Source organism: Trichoplusia ni, chromosome 25 (assembly GCF_003590095.1).
Source record: "Trichoplusia ni isolate ovarian cell line Hi5 chromosome 25, tn1, whole genome shotgun sequence".
NCBI classification, from domain to species: Eukaryota; Metazoa; Arthropoda; class Insecta; order Lepidoptera; family Noctuidae; genus Trichoplusia; species Trichoplusia ni.
In genome coordinates, this window is record NC_039502.1 from 4503233 (window position 1) to 4523608 (window position 20376).

General features: G+C 34.5%; 1 protein-coding gene and 1 long non-coding RNA gene across 3 annotated transcripts in view; one reads left to right on the forward strand and one right to left on the reverse strand.

Annotated features, from left to right (window-relative positions):
* Positions 1–20376, forward strand: part of LOC113505317 — a 101072-nt gene that overhangs the window by 3895 nt on the left and 76801 nt on the right. Inside the window, exon 1 of one of the 2 annotated variants that reach the window (XM_026887950.1) lies at positions 16637–16773. The exons of the other annotated variant lie outside the window; for it this stretch is intronic. The gene's annotated coding sequence lies outside the window, so the exon portion shown is untranslated. Of the gene's footprint in view, positions 1–16636; positions 16774–20376 lie in introns of those variants that run through there. 2 annotated transcript variants of the gene reach the window in all.
* LOC113505318 lies at positions 8399–16634 on the reverse strand. Its single transcript, XR_003401619.1, has 3 exons — positions 16562–16634; positions 15920–16053; positions 8399–9119 (listed from the first exon to the last, which is right to left on the reverse strand). It is a non-coding gene; the product is annotated as an uncharacterized LOC113505318 (long non-coding RNA).

Here is a 20376-nt window from a genome sequence, read left to right on the forward strand (position 1 = left end):
CGCAGTATTGCGAATTTTCTCACGAATCTTATAGAACTGTGCCGTAACTTTGAGTAAGAAATAAGTAGGTACAATTTATTCATTATGTACTAAAACGTACTACTCGTGTATTAGAACTTGCAGAAGTATAATGGTAAAGGGTAAATTATATTAGAAATGAATTTGGCCCACGAAAAAGCGGAGGGGCTACCTCCAAACCAGGATAAAAATTAGGTCTTCTAATTTCTTTGGTACATATACGATTATGAAGCTGAGTATCTTCCAGAGAAAAACTGGCTACTGAACGGTAATTTAGCGTAATGGAGACCTGGTGTGTGATCTGGTGTCTGGAAGTTTATTAGGCCGCAAACTTTGGTTAATTATCCGCAAACCTGGGTGGTATAATGGTATTATAGTTCTGGGTACGTAACACCAAAACTTAAAAGAAGTACAATTTGTGGACTCTGTATTGCTAAGATCAACGATAGACTACGATTCCAGACAGTATCACAGTCTTCAGTCTAGCAGTCATTGGAGTCTAGTCAAGTCTTGACGAATTCTAACTATCGTAGTCTATATGGAAGGACTGTCTGTCTGACCTTTACAACCTATTTTAATGTACCATGTACAATCTACATTATAGTAAGGTTGGTCGTTAAGTCATTATAAATTTATGACGATGGATGATTGTCAGAATTATAATGACTTACGAATTAGTAGAACCTCCTTGGTATGTTGACAATTCTATTCAATGGATACTTAAACATAGAGTATCTAATAATAAGTTTTATGTAGTAGGTTTATAATTTTCAGCTTGATCGATTTATGAAAGATTATATTTTTGAGAAATAAGAACAGGAAAGTCAAAATTATAAAAAAACCACAAGTTTTTTTCCTACCTACTGTTAAAAGGTAGGTACTAATATCTAATATCGTAACTAATTATAGATCACTGAGATTGCACTCCATGTAAGCACCTGTAATATCACGTAGGCTGCTAAAACTAGCACCTAAGTATATAAGTACCTAGTAAGGCTTCAAGTGCGAAGCCAATAAAACACCTGTACCTACAATATAATGCAAATTTAATTAAAAAGTAATTAAGCATGCAACTCAGGCTATAAACAATGTGTTCTGACATTAACTTTTCTTTTTTTTCACGCTTTTCTGATTTTACCCCAATCATTAATTTTACAGGTCGTCAGAAGATAATCATGCATTTATGACTATCTTACATCCAATCGGCACGTATTGATCGTGTGTTGCACTCAGACTAGACAAACTTGCAGTTGTAAGTAAATTAAATAAGAACGTTAAGCAATTTTCAACCTTACCGCGTAGAGAATAAGAAGTTTCAGTTTAAATACCGCGATAGAACCAATATTGCTATTGCGACAACCTACCTAGTCAAGTCAACGTTTCTTACTTATAAACATTATGCTTGTTGCGTGGTTTAGTTGGCTATAAAGTGTTAGAAGGGAAAGGTTTGCGTTTAAATTGCAATTTTAAATCAAATCCCGGTATACAGTTTAAATAATAATTCTAACCTCAAAACAAAATAAGGTTACATAAAAAATATGACGTTTGAATGACAATTGAAATTGGCGCTAATTATTCGTTTTAAAAAAAGAAGTGGCCATGACATTCAGTTGTAAACAAAAACAAAAGTGAGTTTTTAGTCGATTACAATAAAAAACTGTATTCGTAATCGATTCGGTTGGTTATTTGACATTAGTGCTGTGTTGTGAAAGGGTCGAAGGTCTCATTATGCCCCAGATTTTCTTCAAAAAAGTTATGGTTGTGAGGGATCGAGCCGACTTCGAGGTAAGCTACTTTCACTTTCCGCGCTGATCCGTGGCGTATGCCCCTTTGCCGGTTGCCGCGTGACTTATTAAACAAAAATACTTAGAACTTTATTTAGTTACTGTAAAAGCTTAACTGTTACTATAATAGATAGAATTCATATAAAATATCGTTTCAGTGATTGGAAATGGAAGTTCACCAAAAAAAAACGTTAAAATAGTATACACCAGTCGGTAAAAAACTGTTTCGTAAAACATTTTTACGATCTAGCTAGACCATTAGGTACTTCTCGGACATAGTGAATATTGTAACGTACAAAATTATGTATATAATAAATATCCGCGGGCATCGCCAATATACATTATGTTGGCGATATATCCTGTTACGGAACTTAGGAAATAAACAGTCAACATTTTTAGGCACAAAACAACAAACAGTTATTGAATAACAGTTAATGTTCTAGGTTTTAATTTTTTTATACCAGTTATACTAATCAACATAGCAGTTCAACAGCAAACGTAACCCGTCTCTTCAGGAACAACGGCTTGGTTTTCCTCGACTAACTTGAATTCACCGTTCCTGGTTTTCCAAATAAGGTTATTCTGGGCTTTTAAGCTGGTTCGTATGTCTAGTTTCACGTGTTATTTCGTTCCGGGGACCATACAAGTCTCCCGTGTAAAACCAGGATACATTTTTAAACTTGCACTCCGGTGTGCTCAATCTTTTCCTATTTGATGATTTCTAAGTAAAAGTATATAGACATAGACCAATGATTATGACACCTGTCATCCGATAGCGTTTATTTAACAATCAGACAGGTATTATGTGTTTACAAATAAATTATTATGACACTAATGGACATGAATACACAGAAGATAATTGAATTGCGTTTTAAACATAATTGGATATAATATTACAATGGGATGGATTGGATGGAGAAAATGTCGGCTAAATCCAGCCAATATTTAGGAAACAAAATCATAATTATTTTATTAGAAGTAGACAAAAATTGAAACAAGCATGTTGTCAATCTTGATTGTAATATCAAAAACCTTTTAAGTCCCAGACCTTTTTAACATCTCCGTAAGGCTCTTAAAAAAAGATAAATTTAGAAGACATTTGTTTTTTTAAATGAAAAATATATTTCAAAAGACCCAATCACAGACATTAATATTCGGAGTGAATGCACGGCGAAATGAAGACGCAATACGCACTATACTGCCCACGTGATGTCACAACCAAGCCCGTAGGATCCTTGTCGGTAGCGAGTCATCAAGCCATCTAACTGACAAACAATACGTGCATGTATTGAAGGTCAGACAGAGATTCTCAACATTTTGTTTGTAACATTTATTTGAACTAACGCTCTCGAGACATCGTAGAAATCAAGACTAAATCAATTTTTAATGTTGAGATATTGATCGGATGATGTTTAAATGATATTGCCCCTGTATCGTCAAGCGGTTAGTTTAAATGGATAAACATTGTTGAACACAATGGACATGTCATTTCGGGCGTTTTCTACAAACGCTGACTGCCGAAAATTCAATTGACAAAGGGGTCAGAAGTAAGATATTTATCTCAATGATACAATTGAGTTAAAAAGTACAATCAATCAATTCGTAAAAATCCCTCAAGGGTAGGTTCAGAAATTTTTGCTGAGGCGCTGCACACAGTAACCGTTGCTTTCAAAAGAGTTCCTTAGTTAACCGAAAATAAAATTCCGTCCCATAGCATTTGTTAAATTATAATATCTGTCTGCAATTAAAATTTGCAATTCATTTTACATCTATAACCAAGTTATAACTTAGCAGAAACTTAAGGCAACAAAGTAAGTTGTAGTTATGTAGTTATGAGTTATGCTGTAAACATTGTAAATCCCTTTTTCATTTATATTTCATCCAATACAAAGTAAGTTTATGACTTGTGGCATCATAATTTGCAATCAGAGTCATCTGAGCCAAGTCAACATAAGTGTCCATCGTCCATCGTAAATGTCTTAAAGCCTGAGCTTAAAAGGAAATAAATATTAAATATAATTTAGAAGCCGAATTTAGTCAATTTCTTTATTTTGAAAATTAATTATTAAGAAGAAAGTTTATTTGTTATTTCGATGTGATGAGGATATAATTATGACTTGATTTAAAAACGGGTGAAATGCGAATAAAAAAATCCAAGCAAGATTTAATTAAAAATATGTCACGCGTAACAAAACATCGACTTAAATGTGTTAAAAGTACAAATGCAGCTAAACATTACATTACATAAGTCTAGTACTACGAGTGATGCCAATTTTACGGCTAACTGCACTTTATCGAAAAAGTGAAATTATAATTAAATATTTTATGACACTAGAATTTTATCAAGGCCAAATGTTACCTGTTACGGAATACTATTTTTCATTATACGTGAATTCGTAATCTCGGTATTAATGGATTTTTTTAGTTGCCTTTCTTGACTTTATGCTTTAAGGGATTAAATACTTGTGTATGGGATTTCATATTTTCATGTCATTCATATGACATGCAAAAATACACCAAAATTTAAGACGTAAGACTAAAAACAAATAATAAATTAATTGTGGAACTTTTTAATGTGTCTTTCGCATGCGGACCGAACTCGTGGTATGTCGCATACTACGAAGGGTAGTCACAAAACAGCTATTGTGATTCATAAATAGGTAATGTGCCCAAGTGGTACAGGATACAATGCTAAATTACCACTATGAGCGACGAGTTCCGCAATCGAAACCCGCATGATAGAAACATTTGTTATATCTTCAATTGCTTGTATTGGAAATATTAGCCAAATGTTTTTGAGTGTATCGTAAAAGCATTAATTTATTTAAAATACAAATAAACGAGAAATTAATACTTTTTAAGACGATTAGTGACAAGAAAGTAATTTGGACAAAAAAGTATTTAATTAAAAGTCTTAAATAACCACACCAATTGTACAAGACTTTTGCGATTGTGGAAGCGACATAGCACACTACATTTTAAATAGGTCTTTCCCGCTTCCACTCTTTCGTAGCTGTTAAGACGGAGTTAAGTGACATACAAACGTACAACAGAGCTATAAATAAAGATAACATTCGACTATAGCAATGTTAATTATCCTTTATTATTACTCGGTTGACAGCAAATTTGCAACAGTCCACTGAACAATTTCAAGAAGAAATGCAATTGCTGGCGCGGTTTGCGCAAGTATTACATTAGAGTATGGTATGTACACTATGTACTTATAATCATTGTACCAATCTAATAAAATGTTTAAGATTTGACATTTGAATGCTATCTACTTATCGATGTTCTAAAGTCATAACTTTGTTATGCCATAACGGTTTTTTCTGCATTTTAAATGATCTTCCTCAGTTCTATTTATAGCGGTAAAAAAATCTTGTTAAAAATAATAAAATTAATTTAATATTCGGATGTTTTGATTCATTAATAAATGTTATGTAATAATACTATTGAGTAACACTGACTTTCCCTTACCATAGTTGACGAATTCGTTTATACCAGTTTGCCACAGATTTGCTTAAAAGTTTACCTCTAGTTACCCAATTTTGACCCTAATTCTTACTAACCTTCAAAATTGGATAGCTTCTCACACAAATTCGGTAACTTGGTCATTTGAAGCAATAAAACCTTCAGTGGCATATCTCTACAAAAAACAGTGATGAAGTTTTACATGTTTTTCACTCTATAAGTAATTGTAGCACACACCTAACTGAATTTTATTTATTCAATTTAAGAAATAGAACGTTTTAAATGAATAACAACAATAGTCAAAAAACTGTGTCGCGGTCAAGGTAATTCATCTCTTGGTAACTTATAAACACATTCATTCATTCATTCATTCAGTCATCACGCTATTGAATCGTGAAGCCATCGAGGTGACATACGTTCGAGTTCTGCCAGTAGGGGTCACAGTAGACGATGGTCACGTGCCATTGGATTGTGAATCAGGGCGCATCGGCCCCGTTGCGTAACTCTCCTTGATGTCTGATGCCTGATGGGTGCCTGTCATTACACTTAAGGTATTCCTACGCTTGACTTGATGTCTAAGATATTGGAAATCTAACAGAAGTTTTGTAGGAGTGTATTTTATGTGTAATATGTTGTTGGGGTTTATTACTCTAAATAGGGTAATTGACAAAACCGTATAATATAAATTTCCAAAAAACCATTGAATGCCAATGCACTCCAAACTAAAAAGATTAGTTCTTTTAAAATACATTGGTAGTTTCTTTTCTTAAACAGCTTTGGCCGTTTTCACCAAATTAAATTAAATGAAAAATAATGAAACAGGCAATAAAACTTAAAAGAAAACAGACAAAGAAAAAGAAAAAAAAAATAAACAATAATCAAGAAGGAAATCGTTTTAATTTTTTGCTTAGTTTTTGTTTTGTTAAGTTCAAAAGGCTTACCTACAATTTTGAAGCTTGCTTTTCTAACAGGACCTCAATTGTGCTATTTTTAACAACAGTATATAACATTCCATATGTATATTAAGATATGTATAATACATAGAGATACTACTAAACCCGGATGAACAAGTACATTGGTACATCACGTTCTCAAAATATTTCATGGCGCCAAAATGCGTGGGCCAACTTGTAATAGCTGTTATTGTCTGATATCAAAGAGCTTAGCACTAATGTTGCTATCCAACCTACACCGCCTACAAACATTATATTACTATTAAATGGTACTGACAGGTTAATGAATACCAGAGAATATCAATGACTAACGTCTTGTATTGAAATGAAACTACTTTTACGGATTTTATCGCGGTTTAATTTTAGATTTTAGTTCCCGACGTTTCGAAACCTTTGCAGGTATCATGGTCACGGGCAGACGTGCAAATACTTCTGCACGATCATAAGTCAATTTATGTACTTATATGTATTTTTTCTTAAGGACAAAATTTTTTTGACCCACGAATACTTGTCCTGTGCCTGAGTGCCTTTGTGCAAGTGACTTGAATGTTTGTGAAAACCTCGGACCATAAGAATAAGGACCACTACTTCCCGAAAATTGTCCTCTCTAAATCTAGAATCACATGTACCCTAAGGTACATCTAAAACAAAGATGCTAAGATTAGCTCCATCTGAAACAGTACCCAGAAACAGGCACTTATAAATAAGCATTACTTAAATGAGTTAAAACGAAAGACATAATTAGTGACATTCTTCCCTTTGGGATTCAGGGACAAGTTTGAACAAAGAGGTTATTTCTGTTGCCGAGGGTAAGAGCAAAATGAATGTGATTTATGTTTTGCGACACTTTGTAATGTGTTACAGGCATATGGCAGAAGTTCAAACTTTGCTAGGAAATGATCCCACGGGAATATAAAACCGGGATAAAACCTGTCTTACGCCATAAGTGTTGACTTCCTACAAATCCGTTTTGAAAAGTAAATTAAATCGGCTTTTAGAGTTCCGTAGCTGAAGTGTAGTCTTATTACTGAAATTCCGCTGTCTGTCCGTAAGTGTGTCACCAGGGTGTATCCCTTGAACTGTAGCTAAATTGCTGAAACAATCTATACTAATCTATACTAATATATAAAGCTGAAGAGTTTGTTCGTTTGATTGATTGTTTGTTTGTTTGAACGCGCTAATCTCAGGAACTACTGGTTCAAATTGAAAAATTCTTTTTACGTTAAATAGCCCATTCTTCGAGGAAGGTCTTAGGCTATAAACCATCACGCTGCGACTAATAGGAGCGAAGATACAATGGCAAATGTGGAAAAGCAGGACAGATATAAATCATAACTTATATCTTCTAACCACGCGGACGAAGTCGCGGGCAACAGCTAGTAAAATATAATGTTAAGCAACAATTGGTACCTACGTTTAATTATTTCGTTTAAAATAATAAATTTGTTGGTTGTTAAATTGTTTTTCTCTTGGCCTATGATTCCTGTAATCAAAATAAAAAAAAAACCTTCGAGAAGTTGATGAGTATCTTGATTCTTGATCAACTTTAATTTATCCACATCTGGGCAAGCGACCATGTGTCTTTTCGAAAATCTATCAGCCTGTCCTTATATCAACAAACACCTTGTTAACAAACTAACAATATAATCCTAGTGCAAAATGCCTTATATTAGATTTACCTAGTTTTAGATTTACAACCACTTAATCTCCTTCGCCCCCATTCCTAACAGCTTTATCGATTTCGCAATACAACTAAACTACTGCAATTTGATTGCCTAATCTTATGCTAAATTAACTTACTATTTTAACCAGCCTGCTATATTCACAAAAGACTCTGCAATCAAAAATATGCCTTGTAACTCTGACATAAGTTTCAACTTCGTAAAGCTTATTGCTGAAAGGATGTTTGTCTGACGTCAATTACCAACAGATGGCGCTTGTGGACGCGCATGCGTACTCGACTGATTAATTGTCGTTTTGTTTTGCCCTTTTTAAATGCCGGTTCTAAAAGTCGTTTTGATATTTATTCCATATCAAACGGCCGTGATCAAGACTGGCAATTGTCTTGGAGGACTAAGACTTTATTAGCATTCAGAAAAACTAGTGTAGGTATTAGATGAGTTTATAAATTTGATATTTTTAGATAACTTATTATAAACTTAACTTATTATACCAATATTATTATAATACATCACAAATTATATAGTTTTTAATGGTTTACTGAACTATGTCTGTCTTTTCTGCAAGCTAATTTCCCACCTAGTGCTATCCACATAAGCACACATAACATATTACATTTAATTAAGTAATTAACTTCACTTTTTAATAATTATCCAGCCGTGAAAGTTCCTGTCACTCTCGTTAAAGATGCGTCAACTGTCAACTATCACAATTACAACCTTTTACTATAAATTACAAAAGAAAGAAGTATTGGAATTTCCACCTTATGCACTAATACTTAAGGGCGTGGTAGCTATTTCGTGAGTCAGAATAGTTGTTGTTGGCAGCAGGTACTGTGGTTGAGAGGTTATGAGAAAGGTGTTTGGTTGTGTAATAGTTAATTGTGGTACAATTTATAGGCGAGTTACTAGTTAAAAGAAACATAAAAAACGCACCTTGCGCTAAGGAATTTTATTCTTTTTGTTGCTAGGTTTTTACAAACATTTTAGTCACAAAGACCTCCAGACTCAGAGAATTCTTGTTTTATTGAAGAGCTAATCCTACGCAGGGATAAAGCCTGAGGCAGGATGTGGTCAGTGAATTTTGGCGTGATGACTTCAATCACTCGGCTATCCGTGCTGTCAAATTGATGCTGAATTTGCGTTTAAAATTTGCTTATTCTATACTGGTGTAGGGTAGTCCTCATAGATGATAATGGTCAGATGTTGCATTCCTGTAAGATCACACAAAAACACCTCACCGTTGGCTGAAAAGGTCAAAGGTCATAAAGATACATTTACAGAGTGACACAAATGCCATTGTTTTTATTTGACGCGTGTCTTTTGTTTTCATGAACCTGTCCCAGAGTTATAAATCCGTGGCTTGAATTAATAAAAATATAGAACACAGAGATTTACAGGCCTTGTGTTACGCTGTGTTTAGTAAACCCATTAAAAGAAAAATATTATAAATAAATGGAAGAAAATATTTACTTGCTCTACAATATTTTAGATGTAATAATTTAATCGTATTTTAATTCTAAGTTCGTTTTTCTAAAATTCATATTGTCATTGCCTTTAGCCTGGGAAGGCGGTAAAGAATGCCGGACGCTTACCCGCTACAAACACAGGAGTGCTTCACCATTCCCATGTATAGTTACCGGCACGGATCTTGAGCGCTGACCTTCACCTGCGCAGAAGTGACTTTTTGGGTCCCTTTGTGCAGTGAACGGCCCGCAGCGCATTGCATCATAGCCGACACTCGTGATTGGTTGAAATTCGTTCTTTGCTGCAGTTGCATGCATCTCAAGACGACGAGTACGCACATTTGATTGGCGTTTTATTTTACGATGCGCAAAGCGATCCCAAAAAAAAAAATAGACGAATCGCTCAACGCTTGTAACTTGCACCACAACCAAAGAGTTCGAATAATATCACGTTTAGTTATGACAACTTATAAAATGATAGAGTTTTCTCTTTTTGTACACTTTGTATTTGTTCTGACTATATGACCTCTAGCGGGTCACAATTATGTTGTATTACGTTAACAGCTTATGGTTAGATAACTTTATCGATGAATGATTACTAAGTGGGCGTAGAAATGTCAGTGAATGTTTGTGAATTTATGTTCTATACATGATTTGTAAGGGTCAATGAAAACGGTAAAGAAAGTATTTTGTATTTAAACCTCTTTTTCTGGGATGGGAAATCATCAAATTACTTTTCCCGCTTTGGGTTGAACGGAAGGGACTTTCAGACTTTTACTGACTTACACTCAGCCATGTTTCTTCATTGCCACGTTAACCCTTTCGGACAATCCCGCAATCCCCCAATCCCTAATGGGCTACACAGACCTTGCTGGAAAAAAATATTGGTCATTGTACCGATGGTTTTTCTTAGGCTATTTGTATGGAACCCTCGTTGTTATGGAAGTCTTTCGCACTTGAACGGCTATTTTAATATCGCCTTGATGTTTCAATCTATTTGAGAAATTATAACCCCCATTATTGCCGTAGGATCTTTTGAAAGAAATGAATGTAGGTCAATCCAGTCTAATATATTATCACAAAGTCTTTTAACAATTTTGCCAGTTATTTCGAGCCCACTTCAAGGCGAAACTTATATATTCATAGATCAGTTCTTACGAAACTTTGGCTACTGGTTTAACAAAGATAGAAGTTTTTCAAGTCACACCAGACCTAATACTACATTTTTCAGTAAAACCGTTGCAGTTGTGTGGAAGAGAGATATTATCTACTATATAATCATGTTGCAGCTTCTCGCCTTCACAATCGAGAATTTTACAAAAAAAAAAACTAATTTTCCGATTCATAGATTTGGAAAATGTAACAGCGATATATCTTCTTCTATAGCGCAAAAGACAATGATGATGATACGGTAAGTGGTTAATCTCGTTTGACGTCACTTATCATAACATTTTCTACCGACCATTGACGTATCAGCACCCTGACCACTTTCAAATATTTTACCATCTTTGATGTGCTTTATCTTCATATTTCAAAATAAAAATATATATTAAATATCTTTAGCTACCTGACAGATTAATTAGATTAAGTTATTGAAATACCGTTTTGCAACAACCTCACTTCAAAAGGTGGTCGTACACCTCCTGTCCTTAATAATTGACGTAGCTAATTTATTAAGCAACCGTCAATCCGGTCAAAAACCAGATTAAATTGACCTCCTCTGTGAAAGTTTTGGAATACATTTTCATAACGTTTTAATTATAGTACCTACGAAGCATTGCTTGGCTGCCTAACGCCTGAGGGTATACAACAAGCAAGTTTGCTTGAATAATTTATTGTGCTGAACATGAAATATCGTCTTTAATGTTAATAATTATCTTGTTTGAAGCAGTTATAGCTACTACTTCCTTTAGTTTGCCTAACATTGACCTAGAAGCTGCTTTCTTTCAATTACGATCAAATATAGGTACTGACTCCTGATCCATTCCGTAAAATAATGGCCATGTATATACATAAGCAAATAATAATCTCGGAATCTCGAAACTGAGGAATCCAAGAAACTTAGTGTTGATAATTATTTTATTAATCAAAGTCCATTAGCTTTCACTTTAAATTTTTTCGCTGCAAATCGCTACTACAAAAAAGGTGCAATATCCACATAGCAGACCAAAGAAAAACCAGCGTAACTATCAATTCTATAGAAATATTAAACCCATAAAGAATTAGCAGCATAAATCAAATATCATCTTTAAAAAAAGTAAATTTTAACATTAACCCCCTTCGCTTTCAGTACTTACTTACTAAACAATTTCGCGCCACTGACTCAAATTAACAAGATGGCGACTAATATGACAAACAGAACGGATCGGTCACCTCTGAGTGGCGTTAAATTTAAAACAATTGCAAGTGAGAGTGCTGGAATTTCACTATTATTACTTTGATGTCTGTGTTCACAGATTTGTTTCATAGTTTGTTGTAACAATTTGTTAAAATGTCGTTAAAGATGTTAGGGTTTCGATTTATAAGCGTAGGCGGTTGAATCTTGTATCTCAACTTTTATTACCTAAGTAAATGAATGTTTTACAGGTGTAGAAGATTTTATTGATTTGGATAAATAAATAAATATTTATAAAAATACATAACAAGGAATTTGCAATTTTGTTGGAAGTTACTTTTTTGTTTAAATATGATTCTGAAGAATGTTAGAAACACATTTCGATTTTGTAGTAAATTCAAAAAACTTGGAAGTCAAGCCGGAACAAATACACAAACAGACAAAAAGTGCGTTAAAATATTGATTTTATCTCACAGAAAGTTTTCTTTACATAAATACCATTAAAACACGTAATGTTATGACACAAGCAAATCATGTACGAAATACATCAAGAGAGGTAGGTTATTTTGTGGTTATGCTCGACAAAAATATCTAAATTCAACCATATGAGCATAGGAATAAAGTTTAAAATAGCAATAACGTTCTCAATAAGCTCAATTTGCGGTTTGTGTTTGCACATATTTCCATACTTTTACCGATTACGAAAGGATTTTGCATCCTTCGAAGTAGTTAATGACTTTATTTTTATATTTTTCGACAAGTCATCATTATAAATAGCCCGTACTTACTTATTGATCAATTACTTAATGGTCGGTATTATTAAATTTGTTAAATGAGAAAATTAAAATGATGTCGTAAACTTCTTATCTCGGGTTAACTTTACTCTTCCCTGAAGAAAACCCTGAAAAAATTTGATAGAAATACTAAATTCCTGTACAAGTTGGTTTTAAAGTTGAAATACGTAAGTAGCTGAAATCTTGTAGCACGATGCCTATTTTTTGAAGATATCTCATTCAGAGTTCTGGAATCATTGAAGATTATCTTTATATGTATAACTTTGGAATATTTTTACCACAAATAGAGTCAAACAATGAGTTCAAAACAACAACCAGATAAAAACTCATGTTAACTATGTCACCTAGTCACCCATATTTTTCTGCTTACCCCAATTCAATTAAAAACCGTAAAGATATCAGTCCCACAATACCACATCTACAAATCAAGAGGATTGATGATACGGCTTCTGTAGTTCCAGACAATGAGACATTAGCAGCACCAGAAGAAACAAACCGACCAAATTGGCAAAAAGGTTGAATCACTGTTTCAAGTCAGAAGTACTATTTAAAAGCGTCTTTAATTCAAGGGAATAAGGTTTAAAGTGATACGGTTGTATTGTAGGTAGATGGTTGCCTATCACAAATGTAGAAATGTTTGGGAATTAGTGCATGGTTCCCTAAAAAAATATACTTAGATAAGATTAAATGCGGTTGTTCCACCGTTTGTAAACAGTCAATGAGGTTGCTAGTTTTAAGTTTTTTAAGCAGTAGGTAGGTATGTGGTAACCGAAGTACTGTGACTATACGGTACCTTTGTATTTTATTGGTTCTTCATTGTAATAAAGGGAAGATAAAGGGCGAGAAAAATTATCATTAGCCGCCGCTTCAGCTCATGATTAAGGACTCGGGTTGCGACCGAAACTAGTCGGGCAATGCCGATAAATACGCGTGAGTACACCGTTATCAAATGAACAGAGGTAAATTATCAAAATACAAATAAATATTAGTCAGTTTATAACATTACATTTATTTGAAATAACGATAAAATTGCGATCGCACTGTTAAATATGCAAATTATGAGCAATATAATCATTTATTTGAGCAATGAAGGTAATTAGGCTCTTATTGAACTGATAATTATCATTCAACGTTGATTTCATATCAAAGTCCCGATAATTACATTGTAAGTAATATATTTCATTGATCGTGTGAAAGTATGTGTAAAAGTTGTTTTATTTGCTTCCTAAACCGGTTTTCTTTCTCTTTCCTATAAGTGTATAGTTATATTGCCGTCCTTTTTGCACAGTGCAATGTCGCAGTACCGTTGCAACTAGTGTTGCGAATCGAGTATGTATCGAGAACGTTAATCGGTTCTTTTGATCGACAAACACGGATATTTCAACTAGACGTGGAAATTGTACTAATAAGTGTTTAATGGTAAGTATTCGATATTACCTGTCTTGTCTAACAATCAAACAAGTCCTTAATCAGAAGCAATCGTTGCAAGGCCGTACTTTATTCAAGCATTTGGGTTGAAGGAGCTTAAATCGACTAAATAAATAATCCATCGCTGTCGATCTAATGACGCTTATAATTATTGGCTCTATATTCAAATCGATCGATTAAGAAATCGCATCGATTAAGAAGTGGCAGCACTAGTTAATATCATAAAACATGTTTTGCGGTATTATCTTGATTACTGTAACACTTCGCAGGTATTCACGTTAGCATATATTTCTAATAAGTTTGCTGTTTGAGGTCACAGACGGGTTTGTGTAATATCAACTATCTAGCTTGTATGTTTGTTTATGTCCGAGTTGTTTGGATAGTTCCAACCCTTCTTGTATTTTTTTGGTGTTCTCTGCCTTCTAAAGTTTGTTGTTTAGGTTAATTTAGTTGTGTTTTTACTCAAAAGTTGACATGACGCTGGTTGTGATATTTAAACTAGCTGTTGCCGCATCTGCCTGTTATAAAATGATCCCATGAGAACATAAAATGGGGATTAAATCTACCGTATGTTTTAGTACCGTACCGTATTTCATCCAAATCCGATAAGTGGAGTTTGCGTGATTGAGTAACAGACGAGGGAGACAAAGGTCTAACTCTAAATGAATTATTTCATTTATATCATTAATATGCAAATTAAAGCACATCATTATATGGTACTTGGTAAACCATATTTAACTGAAAAACTAGATTTTGACTCAAAATCTAGTCAGCTCCTACCATTTTATTTCTTATAAAGAACTCTAAGAGCAAATGTACTGGAAAACCGGTATTATTAAGACTATAAAAGGGTTAACAATACAACCTTGGTTTGTCACTGGGTTATTTGTAATCAACGAGGATGTAATTATGCAAGAACAGTGAACGTTGAATTTAATAAGAAAATAGAAGGCGGCCTTAGACTGATTTGCTAAGTCGTTAAAAGCTGTTAAGGTGCTATAAAGATATAAATGACTTTATCTATGGATTCTGTCTGGGGTTTGTCCCGCGGATGTTTTAAATTCATAATTTAAAATTTAATTGAGGTAGTTGGGTAAATTTGTGACCCATATCTCTGATTGCTTGGTCAGTCAAATATAAAAGGAGCTCCCCTGTTTTTTCCATGATTAGTGGCGACCTGGTTTGTCATACATTTGGCATTTACAATGGGATTATACTATTTTTAACAACAAAAACACACAACCGACTTCAAATAAAAACTATTGAGCCAAACTTGATGAAATTGGGATCATCCTCTAGAAGCATCCCCTTGGTTTTAGTCGGTAAGGGTCCTTGCAATTCCCTTGTCCCAAATCTCATGATTCCGGTAATACTCTGTAGTTCTCTTTCATTTCTTTAGCCAAGGAATAAAGTTACCAGCAAGAGAGAGGAACGCCTATCCTTTTTCGGTAAAGAGAACGGCATTTGTCCTACTGTAGGGCAGAAAGGGATAGAAAAATAGCCCTAGTACCAACTATCGCTATTGTGTCAAAAACTCATAATCTTGCAATAATTCTCACGCTTATTTAATTGATTCGTGATCTACCAAGCATAACGCTTATAGCAATATTCAGTGTTCTACTGTTGTGTCATAAAATAATAAGGCTCATTTTAATGTAATTATTTTATAAATTTTGCGTTACGTATGTTTGTCCCAAATTTTTTTTTTCTATTGTTTGCCTTTACACATGCGATAATTTTTGCTGATTTTATTTAAAGAAGGCCTATTTTATTGATCTAGTTGCATGCTTCCAAAATGTAATTTGGAAAAGAAGAAGAACCGGCAAGAATCTTCATACACTTTTGAATGAAATGTTATCCTGAAAAAGCCTTTATACCACTAGAAGAGAAATTTCATGACCACAGTTTGAAACTCTTTCAACGATTTCTCACTTAAATACAACCTTTTTTTCTCGACAGAGGCGAGAGATTCCTTGGAAAAGATAACATACCTTACATTTGTCCAAAAGCATTTTCGCAGAATTATCAAAACGCACAGATATCACGTCTGTGATATTTCGCGCATCGTGTACACGTTCACTGCGCCTGCGCCGCTCAAGGACCTTGGAGTACGTTTCCTAGGCACCTGTGTAACACGACTTATATTTTAATATCTGAGACTGTTAGGGACTTGAAGACAACCACATTTCTCCTGATTAGCTATGCTTTTATTGCAAAATGTATCTTCATCTATAGATCTGTCTGACTTAAGTTTAACTTTGAATTAACTAAGGTTACTAAATGTATTCTAAGCAAAGCAGTATGGGAGATAGGACGTACTAAGCGTAGATTTTATTTCAGGCTGTATGCTTTCAACGCCTAGCTAAAACTAGTAGTTAAGTGTATTGTATACGTTAGGTCAAAATATATTAAAATCATCACAAAATACGCAACTAGCATTCTTGCATGACGTTGGTTATATTATTGCATATTTTAAATATTAAAACAAAACCTGAAATTAAGCAACGTAACCCAAACAAATTCCCGCGGTTTATAAACCAACAATGTATCTTAAACAAAATTAGTAATTGAAAACAAAGATGCAATTTAATCATCTTCCCTGAGAAAGATACGTAATGATATAATAATATTACCTTATGCGGTGCATTTCCTTGCCGGCGGCCAACCAGTGTCCCTCCGCGCGTCGGTGTCGCAGCACGCGGGTAGCGGCCATCTTTAAAAAATCAAAACGTCAATTTCGAATACCAAATTCGAATGCAAAAAGTTTCGTTCAAAAAAGATTGTGTGTGATGTTTAGTTGGTGCTGTTATTAAGGATTGATTTGATTTGTCGTTTTATAATCTAGGTGAGTTTTGCAAAATTTATTTGTTTGTGCTACTTTTTAAAGTTGAAGGTTTTGTTGTGATTCATAATTTTCTGAAGTTATGTGGTTGCTAATTTATAACCTACTTAAATATGATTTATTTTAAGATTTATTAATACTGACTATTATCCGGAACCTACAAAAAAACTAGGCACTTAAGTACAATACAATTATTTCGGTCCCCAAAATATAAAATCAGCCGATCAATTAAACTACACTTTTTTCATTCATATTTTTTCTCGCATCCTTGTAAATTTTTAATTGCCGGTAACAAGTTTACTATGTTACCTACTTATATCATTAAAAGTGCTCTCAAACCCGTCTATAACGGCTCCGCTAATGTCAAAGTGTATATCGGTATACGGTCAACGGTAAATAATCACCAATAGTATCGAGTTCACTAGTCTTCGCTATTACCTTTCTACAACTGTAATATACTTACTTACTATACTATAGTAAACTTATGTTGAAGACCCACGATGTATGTGTGAAAGCAATCTTCAAAATTACGGCGTCTGTTGCAAAAATGTATTTTAGGGGTAAGTCATGAGTTCTTTGATTGGGGAAACGGTGAAGTGTACCCAAAAATGACTGCAAATGGAAAATGCTCATTATGTTAGAAAAAGTCTCCTTTAGGTACTCTTCGATCATAATAATTCCCTTATGGACGATTAGAGAATATTTGTCTATTGTCCCATTGTCATTGGGGACAGCTCCAGTCTTTAAAAAAATACAGACGAATATTTGAAACAAACCCAATTCTTTGGCCACTCAGTATCCCAAAGCGAAACTTCAAAACGACAACCTTGAAATCCGACAATATTGCCCTCCGTAGTTTAATTCGTCACCACACAAAAATCACATTAACAAAAGTGAAACCAAAAATTCTTACATACCTACTTCTTACGCGCAAAATCGTGTTTCATCGAATGTTCGCTAAATACCGAGTAAAAACATCCAAGTAGATTATAATGAATCAACTGGCATCTCGAGATCAAAGCCCTCTTGATTACTACGTTGATGTGTATTGATTGTCTCGTTAACTGCATGGTCTGCTAGATGATAAGGTAATTTATCCTTGTTTTCTCATAACTGATAATGGTGACAGTAAGAACAATATCGTAACAAATCATATGACATTTGGTGTTGATATCTGTTAATATCCGAATGCTGGCCAATATTCTCTTACTAAATTATTAATATAGTTTACTCATGCGTATTTATCGGGAGCGCCTGACTAGTTTCGGTTTCGGAGTCCTTAAGTCAGCTCATGGAGTCATGATTAAGGCTTCCGGTTGTCCGAAACTAGTCGGGCACTCCCGATAAATACGCGTGAGTAAACTGTTCCATAATATAATAATGAATCAGTCTCACGACAGTTACTATAACAACATGCTCTTGTAAAGTCTTCTCCTAGAGTACTGAAATTTGAAATTGTGTGTTGCTGCTATCGAGCTATCATAGCCTATTGGTAAAACAGCAGGACTACCAAGTCAAAGATCTTGAGTGCGATCCAGTAGTCAAGAAACGACTTTTCGAAGGCTGTGTGTGCCTTGCGACACTAGCTGCAACAGAAGATACAGTTCTATTTTTATAGATTTTGAGAAATGGAGATTGATCTCCCTTTTTTTACATTCAACTTCAATCTGACGTTTGGAGATTAAATCATGTCATAAGATCTAATACAAAAATATGTCATACTTTATCTCGTCAAGAAAGATAGCATAGAATTGAACATCGACATTTTCATTCTTTTCTTGAGCCTTGAGTATTTTAGCTTAAACTGCATTAACACTTTCATATTATAGTCAAAGTAATATTTTTGGAGAATAAAATATTAAATAATCAGTTTACTCTAAACCGGACTCGAGATATTGAGAAGAAGATATTGAGCTGAAGCCTCCTGAAAATGTCAACCGTCTATCTGTTACGGTTTATGATAATATACATACGTACGGTCTGATACCGGAGCCTTAGCAAAAGAGTTCCATTTTTACCCTATAGATTATCATCATCCTATCCTATTCCCAACTATGTTGCTGTCGGCTTCCAGTCTAATAGGATTCAGCTAAGTACCGGTTTTTTACAAGGAGCGACTGCCTATCTGACCTCCTCAACCCAGTTACCTGGGCAACACGATACCCCTTAGTTAGGCTGCTTGTCAGACTTTCTAGATTCTGACCAACTGTAACGACTGTCGAAGATGTAGAAATAACAGCTGGGACCACAATTTACCGTGCCTTCCAAAACACGGAGGAACTCATTGTGACAAAGTTGGTCAGCCATCTACGGACCTCTATCCTGTGAACGAACCCCTTATGCAGTGATAGCTTAGCCACGAGCTCCCCTCCTACAGATCGAAACCTTAAAATAAATTGTGGGCACATTACATTTGCGACAGACCACCTGATTATTGATAACGAAGACCCTAAATACCCGCGAGATGACTCACTGACGGAAGTTTGGTAGTACAATCATTTAGTATAAATATAACTATATTGTTTATAGTTATAAATGTTTTCGAAACATTTATCTCAAAACTGATGTAACAATAGGGATGATGTTTTGTAAACAAATCATGTTTTATATTATGTAACTGTTTGTTATGCTGTGCAGTTGTAAGAGTATGCACACGATGTTTTTATTCTTAACGATAAATAATAATATGGTGTAGGAGAGTAGTATCATAGGATACTATGTTGTGATATTTACTCATTGTTTTTTCGCGTAAGGAGTATTTATTTGATTTGGATCAAACAGTGTGAGTGATGCGTGATGTGGTTGACGCTTGCCCGCTTATTTTAAGGTGGTACAAACAGGTAAAAAAACAAACCTACAGACCAATTTGATTGTGTTTTATGTAAGGTAATATACACTCACTTGGTGACAGAATATTAGAACCAAGTAACCGTTCTCCATATCTCGAATAAAATAGTCTAATGGTTAATTTTGTTCAGCTGGAGTTCAGTCAGTTTCAAGTCTTGCAATCAATAAATCATATAAACAATTCATCCTTGCGACCAATTACAATTAGAACAGTCACAGCTATCCACCTGACATTTGAAGGTCTCTAGCATTAACAATCGGCCGCAACTCATCATTGCCACACAACTGGCAACGCGGAACGTTGCAGACACAGCGCATGACGAAAACACACTGATTTCCATGTGTCTGTTGAAAGATTCAATACACCTTCCCATTGTCTTATGGTGGTTGCACCATTATGCAAACACTTGTGGTTTTAACCAAGCATCAAAATTGACGACGTTCTTCTAAGTCTCAATTCTCGTGGCGCGAAGGTTTTCATAAACATATAAGTGATCGTGATGTATTGACAAAGGCACCCAGACTTAGGATAAAAATTCGTGGATAAAACAAACGCTTGTGATACGCGGGGATCAAACCTGTGCACTGTGAGTTCCAACCGTTCGGCTCTTCCTTGCATCTCATTTGAGTTGGTCAAAAATCTGATGACCATTTATGTGACGAATCGTAAACACAAGTAAAAATTGCCTCAAATCTAACCAGCAAGTAAAGTTTCTTCTTTATAATTCGTGCGTACAAATAACTAATAGGTGTAACAAA